Source organism: Lonchura striata, chromosome 8, assembly GCF_046129695.1.
Source record: "Lonchura striata isolate bLonStr1 chromosome 8, bLonStr1.mat, whole genome shotgun sequence".
Classification (NCBI taxonomy): Eukaryota; Metazoa; Chordata; class Aves; order Passeriformes; family Estrildidae; genus Lonchura; species Lonchura striata.
In genome coordinates this window covers 33,016,343-33,027,480 of record NC_134610.1, presented here as the reverse complement: position 1 = coordinate 33,027,480, position 11,138 = coordinate 33,016,343, and the positions used below count along the sequence as shown (strand labels likewise).

The 11,138-nt window shown below is 54.9% G+C and overlaps 1 protein-coding gene across 2 annotated transcripts in view; it reads left to right on the top strand.

Annotated features, from left to right (window-relative positions):
- The first annotated feature begins 10,715 nt into the window (after nucleotides 1–10,715).
- The window catches only part of ADARB1 (adenosine deaminase RNA specific B1), a 66,168-nt gene continuing 65,745 nt past the window's right edge, over nucleotides 10,716–11,138 (top strand). The window contains exon 1 of one of the 2 annotated variants that reach the window (XM_021532586.3): nucleotides 10,716–10,791. The gene's annotated coding sequence lies outside the window, so the exon portion shown is untranslated. The remainder of the gene's footprint in view (nucleotides 10,792–11,138) is intronic. The other variant, XM_021532587.3, reaches the window with a different exon arrangement.

Genomic DNA, 11,138 nt, shown 5'->3' with positions numbered 1-11,138 from the left:
CAGAGTTTGACTTTTATTTTGGTAAATAGGAATTGAAATACGAGTTTATTTTTTTCTCTGAAAAAATGACTTCAAATAATTGTTCTTTCCATGTGTACAGTGAATCAGGAGACTGCTACAAGCAATGACAAATGACTGCAGATCATGTCTAACTCAGGGACTTGCCTTCCTCCTGCCCTGGAGGGGCTTCCTGTGAGTGATGCTCATCCCTTTTGGCCTTTGTGCCCTGTTTGGCCTGCCCTGTAGGAAGCATCCCAAAACATGTCCAGTCTGCGGGCTGTCAACTTCAGTCAGTCGTTTTTGGGATTGGGAACCTCTGGAGGAGGCTTTTCCTTTATCAAACACCAGAGTTCACAAAACCCCAGTGTATTTTTATGGGGCACAACTGAAGGCAGGACCATTCCCTATTAGACATGATCCCAATTTGACATCCAAAAATACCAGTGCTGTCTTTTGAACCATAAAAAAAGGTAACTGATGCTTCTTAACCTGCAGTTAAGGTTAACTGATGCTTCTTAGCCTGCTGCAGTTGACTCTGACCCAGGTTAGTGCCTAAAACCAGCTCCAAAGGAGGTGGCTGGCACCTTGATCCTACTTGTCTTGCCTCAGTAGTAATGCTGCTGCTGTTCTCTCTAGGCTGGCACTGTTGAACAAAGGTTTTGTCTGGTGCCTCTTGGCTCTGGCAGTGCAGACACTGTCGCTGACTCTGCCTGTTAGAGAAATGCCACTCCTCTTCCCACAGGGCCTGGCAGGAGCTTCCTGCTGGCAGAGGCCAGGGAGAGAGATGCTGACTCTGTCCCATCCTCCATTGTGTTGCTCTCAGGCTGGCCAGTCCCAGGTGCAGCCATTCTTGTGCAGAAAAAGAGAGAAGGTGGGAGATGGAGAAGGCAAAGACATCCAAGAATTGGGATTGTTCAGCCTGGACAAGAGAAAGCTCTGGGGAGACTGAGCCCCCCCCAGTGCCTGTAGGGGTTTCAGCGAGGGGCTGTGGCCAAGGGCCTGGAGGACCAGGACAAGGAGGAATGGCTTCACGTGCCAGAGGGCTGCGTTAGATATTGGGATATTGGGAAGAAATTGTTCCCTATGAGGCTGCTGAGGCCTTGGCACAGGTTGGCCAGAGAAGCTGTGGCTACCCCATCCCTGGGAGTGTTTAAGGTCAGTTTGGACACTGCTTGGAGCAACCTGGTCTACTGTAAACTGTTCCTGCCCATGGTGGGAGGATGGAACTGGATCAGCTTGAAGGTTTTTTCCAACCCAAACCATTGTATAATTCTCTCATTTTGTGATTCTAAGTACAAAGGAGGATGGAAAACTGGAAACAGCAATGAGATAAGAAAAGGAACAGTAACAGCAACAATATTAATAACAAGAGTACAAAAGAGGGGGTGATTGATGTGGAGAAATGCTTGCCCAGACCCTGAGACACTGAACAAGGGCAGACAATGTTGCTCTGTTTTTCTTCGACTGCAAGCCAGAGACTCTCTACCCCCCATTCTGGTAATGACGTGAGGTGGTATGGAAAAATCCTTGGGTTGTAGTCAAAACTTGGATATAGCTCTGCAAAATCAGCTCCAAGCACTTTGGAGCCCCCAAAGGCATCGCTGTCATGAAGGGCTCTGTGTGTGTTGGTCTTTCTGGGGTGGCACCAAGATAGGGAGATAGCCACTGGAAATTTGGGCACCAACAATGGAGTTGTCTAACACTTTTTCCTTGCTCAGCCTGCTTGCTGGGTCCCATTCTTTCCCTTGAAACCTCTGGGAGCCAACAGTGAAGCCTCATTATGTGGGAAGTGAAGGGATGGCTGATTGGGTAGAACAGGGTCACCCCCTCCTTTTTTACTGCCTGGTAGCTGTTCCCACATGGAGGTGGTGGGCCATGACCCTCCTCAGTACCTCCTGTACCCAGGCTGGTGGCCCTTGGATGGGCTGGTGCCCACTTGGCTGTGTGTTTAGCTCTGAGCCCACTGTTTGGAATTGTTGGTCCCCCAAGAATTTAGCAGCAGTTAAACATGTGAGTTTTTAGAGCTCCAGTTCACAGCCTGCTGCTGCAGGCATCTCCTGCCCCCGCCATCCGAGCAGTTGAGCAAAGGACTTAAAATCTGCCAGGAAACAGGCGTCTGAGACACAGAGTCGCCTTCGCAGTTGGCATGTTTTCAGAATGATAAAAGCTTTCACGCCTTTTTTTTTCTTTTTCAGATAGCAGGGTGGGAAAAAAATAGCTTCCAAGCTGTAAGGAGTAGTTGTGCCAGAGGGGTGGGTGGGGGCCCAACCCGGCAGCTCCAGACTTGGCAAGAAGTGAGTAAGCAGTGAATGCATCTCAGCTCTGCACTGGAGAAATTTGGGGCTACTTTTTTGAGCTGTTCTCTTTCTTGCTGGGGATTTCGCCTTTGAAGGCTGTTCATAGAGCTGTGTCTGCAAGTGGGAGCCAGGGTATCCTGTCCATCTGGTGGTACCAGTGGGTATTTTCAGCTACACACAAAGCAGTGGGTGGAAGGGGATTCTCCCTTCCCATCGGCTCCTGGGTAGTGCTGTTGGTGTGCAGGGATGTTTTTTAATACATCTGCTCTTACTACTCCCACGGTACCTGTGATGGCCCATTGGCTGGTTCCTGCTGGAGCAGGGCTTGCATCAGGGCAGCAGCACAGCCTGGAGAGGTGCAGTGAGTCACACAGACACAGCCTAACCCAAGGAAATCCCTTGGGTTCTGAGCACATAGCCTACGTCCTTCTTCCTTCCGCTCGCCGGCTTGTCTGCCCTGGAAAGTTTTCCTCACAGACCTCACACAAGTCCCCTTTGCCCATGGAAAATGTGTTTTTTGCTGGGTCGAGAGCACTTTTGTTTACACTGTTTGTTTGAAGCCATCAGCTGCCTTATGTGCCCATGGCTTGCTTTGATCCCCTGGAGCTAACTAAGCATGTGAGATGGCTTTTGCCAGCCCTGCCAGCCCTGGCACTGAGGCATGTGCTGGTGCTGTGGGTATTGGGGTGGAGCTGGCTGCCTCCCAGCCTGCTAGGGAAACCTTGTGGCTGCTGGGCTCCAGATGCCTTGTCCCAAGTGCTGGCTGGGGGGCTGCCATGGGCTCCTTGAGGGACTCCAGGTTCTCCAGCTGAGAGCAGGTCCTGAGTTGTGCAACTCCAGCCCTCAGCTGCCCTTCTTACTCTGTACTTAGTGTGCCAGGGCAGCTGATGAGGAACAGTGGGAATTTTGGGAGCACTGGGTCTCTGCTGCAGTGTGGTTGCTCTCCTCTGCTCCCTGGCTAGGGCACAGCAGGACTGACTGAGTTCCCATGCATTTCCTCACCACAGCCACTGCTCTGTCTGAGCTTTGAGCCTCCGTGGGTCATTTGGGGGAGTATCTGTAGGTTTGCTGTCTGAGGAGTTTTTCCCAGCTCACAGAAAAGACCTGCACTCCTTACCTTTCCATAATCTTGCATGTCACCAGTCACACCCCAGCCCACAGGAGAGTCTGCCTGGGGCACCTTGCCAGGGACATGGCTGCAGGTGCCAGCAGACCCCTCCAGCCATGGTGACGGTCCTCAGCAGTCCCACTGGACAATGTGGCTGACCCAGCACTCAGGGAGCTCCAGACAATTAAAACTCCAGTGTCTCCTGCTCCTTCTGGCCCAAAAAGTGTCTGGCAGAGCAGAGACTTGGCACTTCTGACCTTCTGCCGCTCTTGCATGCTCCAGCATGTGCAGTGAGCTCTTTCCCCGTGTGGGATTATTTCCTTTCCCAGATGCCCTCCTCCTTGGCTGATCCTTACATTTCCCACACTCGTGTCTGTTTCTTTTGCCCTTTATTTACCTCTGGAACCAGCCCAGGTGGGTTCTTGCAGGAGCAGCCTCAGGGAACCAAGGAAATACAACTTCATGTAAATTTGAGCTGTGTGATGGTTTTGGGAGCAGATGAGATTGGCACCAGCAGCTCCTTTCCTTGAGATGTTGCATAAGAGAGGGGCAGAGGTGAATCACCTGATCCAGCCTTTGCTTCAGAGCTCAACCCTACCTGTCCCTGCCCCCAGAAGGACAGGTTTTACCATTTTTGCCTTTGTCTGTTGGTAGCACTGCCCTTGGTGGCCATCCTGCATGGTTGTGCTGTCACAGGGCTGTGTCCTGGCCTTTTCAGGTAGGATGCAGCAAACCTTCCCTTGAGAGATGCCTGTTCCTGCTCTTTGCTTCCTGACCTTTCACCAGTTACTAATCCCAGGAGGGCTCTATCTCTTATCCCATGGCAGCTGAGTTTCTTTAAGAGCTTTTGGGTATTCTTTAAGTGCTTAAGAGCATTGCCACATACCATCTTGAAATCCCTATAAAGTCCAGTTAATTGGATCACCCTTATCTCCATACTCAGCACTTCCTTGCAAAGGAAAGCCATGCCCTGAATGCTGACTCTTCCCAATGAGATAATTAACTGGGATCTGCTGATTGTGCTCTGCACCATGGTTGCTTTATGTGAGGCGTTAAACCTGGCTTTGTGTTTTTAGTTTGATGAGCAATTTAATGCTGGTCAGACATTTTTTTCTGGGAGAGGCAGCTGGTGTGTGGCTCTGTGGTTTCTCTCTGTCTGGTCTTGATGCTTCATTGGGTGCTCTGGCAACCCAAACTGGGATTGGCATCAAGGAGTGGTGTTGCTGACAGGGAGACAAGGATTTTTGTGGTGGCTTTTTTTTTCCCTTAACCAATTCAATTTTTCTTACGAAATAAGTTAAATATGTGCAAACATATTTAAATAGTGCAAAGAAAACACAGTGCCCTGCCATCAGCGTTTTTAAGATTTAGACCTTTGCATCTGAATTCTCTGAGATTTTCCAGACTGTACAAGTAGGATGAATAAAATATTATCTCAGGGTTTCTGTCTGCTTTAATGATTGATGTTCTGTGCCAGATGGGGTGTGTTGGTGACCTTGTTTGAACTCAGTGTGATTTGTACATGAACCATACAAGTCTGCTGTGTCTGCTCCTTGTGGCTCGTCATCCCCAAACATCTGGGGAGCCACAGTTGTCCCTGATGCTGGGCAGTGAGAAGTGGAGTCTGGATCCACGCTCAATGTTCCTAAATTGAGAATTTCTGTGGTTGAATGCAGTGCAGGTTCTCTTTGAGACTGAGTAAGCCATGACCAGGGGAGTTGCTGCTGCTCTGTCTGCTCAAGGAGTGGGTAGGATGCAGTTTGCTGTGGAGGATGTTGACAGTGGTGTGCAATACATTGTTTGCCTGATGCTCCCTGGACTTGGTTTTAGCAACTCAAGTAGGAGAGGAAGCTTAGACAAAGAAATGTCCCAAACAGGAAGGTGCTAGAAAGGGAACAAATGTCAGGCCCGGAGCAGGTAAAAGCAGATGATACCGGATATCCTCCCAAGTGAAGGAGATGAAGGAAGAGATAATCACCCCGGGGCAGGCACCTCTTTGTTCCAGCTCAGCCAGCCTGGGGGTGTGGGGGATGGACAGACACATGGACAGACTCTCAGCTGAACGCTTGATCGGGATTTAAAGTGTGCTGTGTCCTGCTTTAGCAGGAACTCTTTGAGGGGTTGATGGACAGAAGCCAACCCACGGAAGGGACAGGCAAGAAGAGTTGCTTCCCTGGGGGATGCTGCTGATCCTGGTGCCCTGCTCTCCGCAGGCTCGGCAGGGAGGGAGGAGGCTGCTCAGAGCCCTGCTCTGGGACAGGGCCAGGGGGCACCAGTGCCACCAGCTGCGAGGGCTGCAAGCCCAGACAGCCTGGTGGGTTTATGAGCATATCCACATCCCTGGTGCCACGGCCTGGAGCTGTGTTGGAGGCTCCAGGCTGGAAGCAGTGTTGTTGCTCTTGGCAGAGGGCACGTGGCTGTGTTTACAGCTGTTTTGGATACACTTAACAGCTGTCCTGGGTAAGTGTAATCACTGCTCACCAATGTGATGGTTCATCTAAACACCTTCCACTTCACTGGCAAAACAAACCCTGCCTGCCTCCCTTTGCTTTGGGAGCAGGAGGTGTTACTGTGGGAAGACACTTAACTCTTACAACTCCGTTGATATTTCTCCACCCACCTTTAGGCCCTCTGTGTAAAGGTAGAACTTGTGCTACTTTCAGGGGTGCTGTGCCCACAATGCCTAATGGTGGTGAGCTCCAAGAGAACACTGGGATGCTCATCATTGCTCAGTGTGCAATGCAGGTACATCAGACAAGCAGTGGATGTTGTAGGCACCTGGGGTGAGTTCTGGATGCTGTTGCTGGTGGTGACCAGTGTAAACAGAAGCGGTGAACCAATTCAAGCAATCCTTTTCCATGCATTTTTCTAACTTCTCAGATGTCTTGGGATTTTTGGGCTGGAAATGTTCTTGTACTTGAATAGCGCTTGCTGGGTCTTGCTTCCAGTTTTTCCCTCCCCCTAATTGCCAGTGTTAACTTTACTTTTATTTTTTTGACCACTCCTTGTCACAATTCCACAAAAGGTCAGCTTAGTCTGTCTTGGTGCCAGGTCCTTGCAGCTGAGCAGTAACAGCCACCCTACATTGGAACTCATCTGCTATGACCAGAACCTCTCTGGATGCTCGTGGTGTAAAAATTGGCCTTGTATGGAACCACTGAGCAGGTTGGTTCGTGACCTGTTGCTGGGCAGTGCTCAGACTGTCCTCAAGGCAGTTCTGCATTTTGGTGTCTGGTCTTGCCTGCCCAGTGTGACCCCAAGGGCACATTTTGCCATGGATGGCACCATACAGTCCCATGCCTGTGGCTGCCCACCCTGGGGTTGCGAGAGGATGAGGGGGAGCCAGAGTCCTTCCTCTGCCCTGTACTGCAGTGGGGTCCCTGCAGGTGGGGTAGAAAGACCAGGATCATTGGTGCTCATGTGAAATTGCATTGGATGTCATTCTTGCTCCAACCCTCAGGATGGAGTTCCCTGTGGATGGAAGTGTGTTCCCAGCCCAGTATGAGGGCCTCTCAGTTTTGAGGCTGCCCTGATCCAGCTCTTCCCTTGGATGACATCAGGCAGGGCACTCTGCTTGGCTGTTACCTGATCTGTTTGCTCACGGGCAGTCTGGCATCACCATCCTGCCTGTAGACCCAGCTCAGGACACTGTGTAGGCATGAGGACACACCTTGGCATTGTTCAGGGCTCTACACAAGCCAGGTTACTGCAAGAGGAGCTGCCAAACTGCCTTGAAGCATGTGCTGGCCTCAGAAATTCCTGTTACAGACCATCTGTGAAGCAGCTGAATCTTTGATTAGGCAGCTACGCTCCCCAGTTGTCCGACAGCAGCAGCCACCACCCCGGTGACAAGCAGACAATGCCACTGTCCTTCCACAGGACTGCCAGCCTGCCACTCAGCAAGGAATGGGTTCAGCATGCTCCCTCCTTCTTTTTGCAGCATGGATTTGGAAACAGGTTTCCCAGGCTTGGCAGCTGCCCCGCTGAGGGCTGAGAATCATATGGCGACAGCAGGGAGAAACTCCTGAGCTTGGATCTGCTGCCAGGGCTTTTCAGGCATGCAGCTTCTGTTGGGTTGGTGGCACAGAATGGTGGAGGAGGTGCTGGGTCTGGCAGTGCATCCACCACATCCTCAGGTGAGGTTAAGGACTCCAAAAGTAGGTCTGTATGAACTGGCATGCTGGCTGCAGGGTGTGTCTCCAGGACGGTGGGTGTGGGATGGAGACTCCATCCAAATCCTTGTGGAGCTGTGCACCAGGACCAGCACACAGGGGGACACCAAAGAGCAAGACCAGTTTGCAAATCATGTATCCCTGAAGTGGAAGATCACTGTCAGAGTGTGGAAACTGTGAAGCTGCTTTTGACTTGTGGTGTTTGAAATATGCCATGCTCACTTCTATTGAGTGCCTGCCCAATATTTCCAATTTCCCTGGACTTTGATGAAAAAAAATACTGTTAAAGAGCCATTCATTTATTAAAGTGGGTTTACAGAAAACAAACCAAGCCAAGAAAACCCAACCAATAAAAAAAAAAAAAAAAACCAACCCAAAAAAAAAAACTCACACCAAATTTTGAATTACTTGGAAAACTGTGATGTTTCATAAGCACCAGCAGCTGAGTCATAGTGGCTCAGCTCAGCAAGGCCAGGGCTGGCTGGGGAGGGAGCCCCTTTCATTCCACAGTGGCAGGGAGCCAGGTAATCCATGCTGGAGCTGGGTCTGCCATTGAGCAGGATGAGGAGCCTGGGAACATGCTATGCCTTCCACCCCACCCTTGTCCCTGCCACATTTTGGGGCTCAGGTTGGAAGGGACCACAATGGGTCACCCGTTCCAAGTTCCCAGCTCAGCAGGAGCATCCCAGAGCACACAGCACGGGACTGTGTCCAGCAGTGATTTTCCCAGCATCCTGGTGGGACACAACCACTTTGGTGGCACAGAGGTGGAACTGAGGAAAGTGGTTTTGTTTCATGACTTCACTGCTGATCTGCAGGCAGGGGAAAAATGCAGTAGTTAGTGCTAAATTTCCTGAGTGTAAAATGGGATAAGAAAACACAAACAGGCATTCCCAGAGGTGAAGGCATCAGCAGCCAAAAGCTGCCTGCCCATTTTTGCTGCTGCTCCTGAGCAGGGCAGAGGCGAAGGGTGGTGCCTTGAGAGAAGGAAGTATAAAAATAGGTTGTTGTTTCCAGCACTGGCTTTTGTGTTGGTCCTCTTTGCCCTCCCTGTGAATGCCTGCATGGATCTTTACCTCACCAGGAACTGGGGGAGAAGGAAGAAGCCACGAGCCACTTAATGCTGCACCTGAAGCCTGCACTGGGCACTGAAGGAAGGGACATAGTAATGCAGGTGTCACCACCTAAACACTCTGGAGAAAACAGGTGAGAAAGCACACAGAGTTCTCGGCACCAAGTTTTAGCAATGCCATGGTGGTTGATGCAGCAGCACATGTCAGCACATATCCAGGACCACAGGAAATGGCCTCGAGCTGTACCAGGGGAGGTTTGGATTGGATATTAAGAAAAATTCCTTCACTGAAAAGGTGGTCAGGTAGCCTCAAAGGAGCAGAAAGCTGGGAAAGTTAAGATTTCTCTGACCAGTTGATGTCTGTAGCCAACTGTGGCCAGGAATGAGATTTTGGGATATGATGAAAGTGCTCTGAAGGGCAGCTATGAGGAGTGATATCAGGCTGCAAGCCTGAATTGGCTTTTGCAAACCAGAACCCCAATTCCTGGTGGGGTAAAGATCCTGAGCCACTAAAACTGGGGAGAGCAGGGCCACCATTGCATTCTTCTGTGTCCTGCAGCATCCCATGGGCTGAGCTGGGCTCAGGACCTGCAGGTGTGGTTAAACTGCAATGACCTGCAGTGGTTGTAAACTGACAGAGGGTAGGTTTAGATTGGGTATTGGGACAAAATTCGTGGCTGTGAGGGTCGTGAGGCCTTGGCACAGGTTGCCAGAGAAGATGTGGTTGCCCCATCCCTGAAGTGTTCCAGGCCAATTTGGACAGGGCTTGGTGCACACAGTGGAAGATGTCCCTGCCCATGGCAGAGGTTGAAATGGGATGAGCTTTAAGGTCCCTTCCAACCCAATCCATTCTGGGGTTCTATGTCAAGAGCAAAATGCAAGTCAGAAACCTGCTCCCTAGGTGACCACACGCCCTTGTTCTAAGCCTGCTGTCACAAACAGCCAAGGTTCAAAGCAGTTATTTAATCCTTTTTGGATCGCCTGTTCCGCAGGAGGATGAAGCCCTAACACACATCGAGAACCCGACACGCGGTAGGAGCACTGATGAACTCGACTGAGGGTGTTTGGGCGGAGATCTCCCACCCCTTTCTGCAAAATACTGCTTGGCCTCCTCATCTTGGCGTGCAGGGACGCGCTCGGACACGGAGAGCGCGCCCAGGATGAGGCTGGAATGGCAGAGGCTCGGTCCTTGGGCCCGTGGGGGCAGTGGAGGCTGCCCCGGGAGCCCCGGGCTCGGTGCGCGGAGCGGGGCCGGGCCGGGAGCCCCGGGCTCGGTGTGCGGAGCGGGGATGGCCCGGGAGCCCCGGGCTCTCGGTGTGCGGAGCGGGGATGGCCCGGGAGCCTCGGGCTCTCGGTGTGCGGAGCGGGGATGGCCCGGGAGCCCCGGGCTCGGTGTGCGGAGCGGGGCCGGCCCGGGAGCCCCGGGCTCTCGGTGCGCGGAGCGGGGGATGGCCCGGGAGCCCCGGGCTCTCGGTGCGCGGAGCGGGGATGGCCCGGGAGCCCCGGGCTCTCGGTGTGCGGAGCGGGGCCGGCCCGGGAGCCCCGGGCTCTCGGTGTGCGGAGCGGGGCCGGCCCGGGAGCCCCGGGCTCGGTGTGCGGAGCGGGGCCGGCCCGGGAGCCCCGGGCTAGAGCTCGGTGTGCGGAGCGGGGATGGCCCGGGAGCCCCGGGCTCGGTGTGCGGAGCGGGGCCGGCCCGGGAGCCCCGGGCTCGGTGTGCGGAGCGGAGCCGGCTGTGCGCGTGGGGGCCGGAGGCGCGCACCGGGCCCCGCTGGGCCCCGCCCCCGGCTCGGCCCCGCCCCGCCGCTCGCCCAATCAGCGCCGCTCCTGCCGACGGCCGGCCCCGCCCCTCGCCTCCCCGTTGCCATCTCCGCCGGGCGCGAGCGCCCTCGGCTCCGCCCCCGCTCGCGCTCAGCCCCGCCAATGGGGACGGCGGAGCCGCCCGCGGCCCCGCCCCCGGCGCGCGCGGGGCTCGCGCCGCTGGCGGGCCCGGCGCGGCCTGCACGTCGGCGGCGGCGGCGGCGGCGGCGCGCTCACGGAGCCGCGGCGGCGGCGGCGCAGCGGGGCCGCCGCGGGGCTCGGCCGGGACCGCGCATGGCGGAGCGGCGGCGGCGGCGGCGGGGCCCGGGCAGCGGCGCGGCCAAGGTGAGCCCGGGCTGCGGCGGCGGCGGGAGCGCCCCGCGGGACCTGTCCAGGTCCTGACGCGGTGGCAGGTGCCGGTGGCGGCCGGCTCGGCCGCCCCGCACCTGTTGAGGACGGCGGGGGCTGGGCGGGCCGGGCCGCGGTGGAGGTGCCGGTGCGGGGGCGCAGTGCGGCGCGGAGCGGGGCCCGGCCGTTCCTGGCGGGGGCGGGCGCCCGGCCAGGCTGCCCCGGGCAGGGGCCGCGGCGGCGCCGGGGCCATTTTGGGGGGCGGCGGTGCCGCGGGAAGTTTGGCCCGGCCGCCCGACCCGGGGGCAGCCCCCCAGCGGCACCGGCCGCCTGTCACGGCGCCC